The 5,188-nt window shown below is 41.6% G+C and overlaps 1 protein-coding gene across 1 annotated transcript in view; it reads left to right on the top strand.

The window, feature by feature from the left end:
- The window catches only part of LOC105618974 (neurogenic locus protein delta-like), a 41,861-nt gene that overhangs the window by 28,111 nt on the left and 8,562 nt on the right, over nucleotides 1–5,188 (top strand). The window lies entirely within an intron of this gene.

Here is a 5,188-nt window from a genome sequence, read left to right as displayed (position 1 = left end):
TAATTAGTAGGAGAGAGAGAGAGAGAGAGAGAGAGAGAAATTTCGAATTATATTATTTCGCCTTAATTTTCATTTATTTCAATTTTCGATGTAATAATTACATGTAGAATTTTACCGGAGGCGGATACAACTTGTAAGAACCGCGCACCAGGCGAAACTCGGAGTGCGTACGGTTTTCTGTACGCACTCGCGCGCAGGTAGCATACGCATCCGCTTCACTTTATTCACTCTCGAGACCGGCTTTAAAAACGGGGTAAGAAGAGCGAGACCACTTAATTTCTTCCTCGAGAAGTCCCGTGGGGCCCCTCCAGTAATTAGAATCGGCCGACGGGAGAGAACGGAAGCTGCATGTATACGCGGCGGCCGCACGCCCTCATGCGTGTCGTACGCACACGCGTATATCGTTCGGTTGCTCCTTGTATCACCTATCCTTGTATCGCCACTGCCGTCGTCGTCGTCGTCGTCATCGTCATCGTCGTCGTCGTCGTCGTCGTCGTCGTCGTCCAATTAAACTTAATTTAACTGTTTCGGCGCCACGCAGCGTGTACTTCATTCGATCTCGCGCTTATTTATCTAGGCATCCCTTTTTCTCTCGGATGCTTTCTCTCAATGTGGAAGCAGTTGCTCGAAACGCGCGAACAAGTTTGCGAATGCAAAGAAAGTTCATAAGAGTGTGAAACTGGATCGCTGTTGGGGCGAGAAAGCTCGGAAGCTTACGTGGGAAATCTCGTTTCAAGGAATCTAATGAATGAACCGAGATTACCGTGCGCATGTCATCATCTTCTCATGCGTGTTTATGCCGCTAATAAAACTCTCATTGACTGTTGATACGAAAACCAGATTAATTTCTTACGCCGTCTCGTATAATATCTAGGGGGTAAGTTAAAATAAACTTGTATTTCTTCGTAATCATTCATATATTGATTTGTTCGTTAAAATAATTGAAAATTTAACGATACGTCTAGTTTAAAAAATATTTTAAAAATTAATTGTATCTCTTTTGCATTGCATCATTCAAATGGCTTCATTTTGTATGGTAATTACATGTATTTTGCGTTGGACGAGAGAACGTTAAACTATCGCCAAAGCTTTTTTTCTCTGTCTAACATAACGTTTGCGTTCCAAACGGGGCAAGAATCTCCAGTCTCTGGATTTTATCATCGTCAACGTATCGTTTACCTTATATGCGTCTGCTTCTAGGTATCTGCGATTCTTCTTTTCTTAGCGCGTATATGTTTTATAAAGTCATCGACGTATGGAAATCTGTTGTCTCACTGTTCATCATTTTCTCACACATTTGTCGTTTCGCGTCGAATACCGACAATGGAATTATATTAGTCATTAGACTACTGCATAAAAGAAAAATGGATTTTCGAAACCTTTATAACCTTTATAAAATTCTTTAAATTAACAAATTATATTCCATTAATAAATATAAAAGAAATATTGTTTATTATAATATAAAGCAAGAAACATCCAGAGCTTGGCTCGCAGTTCTTCTATCTTTCATATTTATTAATTTTTAAAATTTTTTGAGCCTTAGTATCTACATATAATATAATTATTGATAAATTATTCCATTAGAATTTTCGTTCTGATAACATTAAAATTAAATTTAAAAAAAAATAGAAATAATTTCTCGTTGACGTGTCTGAGACTAATTTGAATCCTAAAAGGTTAATATACCACGATAGTATCTACACTAATATCCATGATGGGTCCCCAAACATCGTGTCCCGGATATATACCTAGCCCGGGGCTTTTATCGCATATACACCGCTTACATTGTGTTCCGTCTACCGTGCTGCTGCTCCGGGCACAATATAATACCCACAACGCACCGGCGAAACGAGCCCTTTATTGCCGCGTTGCTCGGATGCTGCTTCCTTTCTCAGGCGAACACCACCACCACCACCACCACCACCACTATTACCACCATCACCACCACCACCATCACCACCTCCTCCTCTCCTAACCGCCGCCCCCGCTCCTAGCGTTCTCGCCTCCTTCTCTTTCGGGCGTCCCTCTTCTTCCTTTTAGTCGCCCATCTCACACACACACACACACACACACACACACACACACACACGCGCGCGCGCCCATTATCCGCGTTGCGTTACGTTACGTTGCGTTGCATTACGTTACGTTGCATATATATGCCACGCCGATGCACGCATCGCGCCGCGCTGCACCTGCGTTCGGAGTTGCATTCGCTCCGCGTCGCGTGTCGCGAAAATTTCGTGGGAATCCCGCTCGCCGCCGCTAATTGTCGCCGCGACGTTTCTCAAGGACGGTTTCTCATAATCGCGGGAGAGATCCGCGAGGAGAGAGATAAGATCCACGTTCTTAATTCTGTTACAGAGCTTAATAACTTCGTATTATTACAGACTCTGTATCGAATTACTCGTTATCTTGGTGAATTACCTTTCAAACGATATATTTCTTGCACGTATATGTAGCATAAATAAAAATGAACCATTCATATACGCGCGAAATGTTCCAACTAAAAATAAGAGACTTTAAATAAATATCGGATGGTCTTAAAATCTCCTTTTTTTTTATTCCAGTCTAATTTTATTCTCGCCGATGCGATGTTATTTATAAATCTCAGCGGGGCAAGGTGGTGTCGCGCACGAACGATTACACGTGTCGATGAGAGCGCTCGACGAGCTGATCGATCGATCGGTCCCTCATGTGTCGAGCGTGCACATGAAGTGGCATTATTGTACGCGAACCAGTTTCCTTTGTCGCTAATGACGACGTTTACCGACATCCGCCTGCTCGGTGCGCTCGGTCGTTGCTCGTTTTGGTAAAGGCCGATCGGATTACTACTCTTCCTTTCCTTCATTCATCCGCCGTAGCGCCAGCGGGGTAGAGAAGAAAGAAGAAAGATTCTTCTCTCTTTCTCCTTCTTTCTCTCGCGTGCCATTCGTTTGTCCGTTTGTTCGCGGTGAACCGACAGCACTATTTATTATGAAGCATTATGGGATAACACACGCGTAAAGAATTAAATGGAGATCGCGATATATATCCAGCCATAGTACTGTTAAATGCTTCTTTAACACACGTATTTAAGGAAACGGTAAATACCTTTATTTTACTCGTAATATCATCGTCAGTTCGTTAACTAGGTACTATATGGACGTTCCCGAACTGTCGATGTATATTCTTTGTGCAAAATCGTGTATATTATTTGGAGAAAAAAATTTAAATTGACTGTTGTAACGTTTCAAATTATTAATTTTCGTTTCTGAGTTTCTTGTTTCGAGACTTGAGTCAAATTTACCATTTTTGCTTAGGATTGTGAGAAATTTTATTTTATCTTTTTATAAGACAAATAATTAAATAGCTGAAATATTAATTATCGACGTTAAAAAAATCTTTAATAAAACACTAATCTCCATCGTGAAATTTCTCTTAAGGATTATAAATTGAATTTATCGAAAAAATTATAATACAGGTAAAATGTCTCTTGTATAATGTCACATTTGTTTCCGTTGCGTCGACTGAATGTGTCCAGAACATATTGGGCGGACTGACATCCTACTTGAGAGTATTCTATTCATTCTCAATTGATATAACGCGTTAGCTCTTCGCGCGATGCGTACGCATGCACATATACACATACGAGCGAAAGGAACTCCAGTAGTAGTCGTGGTTCCACACGTGACTTACGTCACTGTCGATTGTCAACCGCTTTTTCCTGCCCAGTCTCTCGTGCTCTCTGTCTCTCTCTATCTCTATCTCTCTTTTTCCCTCCCTCTATCTCTCTTCTTCTCACAAACAGAACACCGTTGCATGGCGCGACTCGCTCTCTGCACATCACCCGATGCACTCGAGAGAGCGCACCTGCCTTCTTTCATGATAATAACGACGGCGATAATTGGCCGCCTTCCCTGCGCACTCCACGTGTCAACCGACAAAAGAGAGAAAAAAAGATCAGGCTACATCTTGCCTCGCGATTAAGAAAGTCAATGAAAAATAATATAAGTCTACTTTCTTAAAATCTTACGGAAAAAGATTTTTCTCTTCAAGTGGAATTCAATTTAGATTAATCTTCGCGAATTTTTAAAAGTCTAATGAATTAAAATTGATTTTATTATGTTACATTGGAGATTGTAATTATTTATTAGAATACTTAAAAAATGATTGGCTCTATATTGGGTCATGGTCGCCAAAACTCTGTGCGACCGATCTCTCTATCTGCTGAACCTTCAGTGGGGGCGGAGCCGGCGGCGTTTCGGAAGTTAATCCATCCGCGTTCAGGTTTTACGATCCGTTTCGCTAAATAATCGGCGCGTCGTTTTTTCGCGCAGAAACAGCACAGCGGAAGCAAAGCGCCGCTGGCTACGTGCCAGCTCTTTTCTCCTTCTTTCTCTCGGGGCGATACTTGTTCGGCAGTCGCTCGTTTCTGAATGAACAATAGAAAATGTCGGCTACGCGCCGGCGCTGCGCGTCGTTAATGAATACCTTGAATCGGTCTGGCCTCGAGCACGCCGGGTGTTTACCGGGTATATATGTTGGTATACGTGCGCGGACCGTGGTCAAGTAGAAACGAGTGGTGGCGATCTCTCATCGCAAACGTATGTATGTACATCCTAATGTTGTCCGGGGGAAACAGCAGCAGGAAGTTGTAACTTTGCCGATACACGGCTAGTAGCGCGCAACGTAATCACTTTCTAGCGATTGTAAACGTGGATTAATTTTTTTCCGCGCATCTTTCCGAACGTTGTCTGCGTATCGAAATGTCAACTATCATATGCGCGTGCATATTTGTGCCTTGGATGTCTGACTTTTGCTAGAATTTGTATAAAAGATGCTTTCTAAATATACATATTATTTAACGAAGATGCCGTTGACAACAGTGATTATTATTTCTTAAATTTTTCGCTTAAATATTTAAATGTATAATAAAATGCAAAAACGTAATTGCTTCAATGTAATATTATTACATTGGTGTCGATTAAAATTATGATATCAATATAATTTGTCTCTTTAGAAATCTACGTCTTTGCAAAGATTTATAAACCGATTCATCTTCGAGTATGTTTTGCTCCGTGCATTTATAGTAGCTCTCTGGGGATCGAACGTGAAACGGTGTAGCGTGCGAAGATCGGCGTTTTCGGAACTCGTAACAGCATCACCTGGGAAGATAGCCCAGTAAACTGCCTCTCCCTCCTATATGTAT

The sequence above is a fragment of the Atta cephalotes genome (assembly GCF_000143395.1).
Source record: "Atta cephalotes unplaced genomic scaffold scaffold00001, whole genome shotgun sequence".
Lineage (NCBI taxonomy): Eukaryota > Metazoa > Arthropoda > Insecta > Hymenoptera > Formicidae > Atta > Atta cephalotes.
Note: the sequence above shows the minus strand (reverse complement) of the source record. Positions and strands in the feature narration are given on the sequence as shown.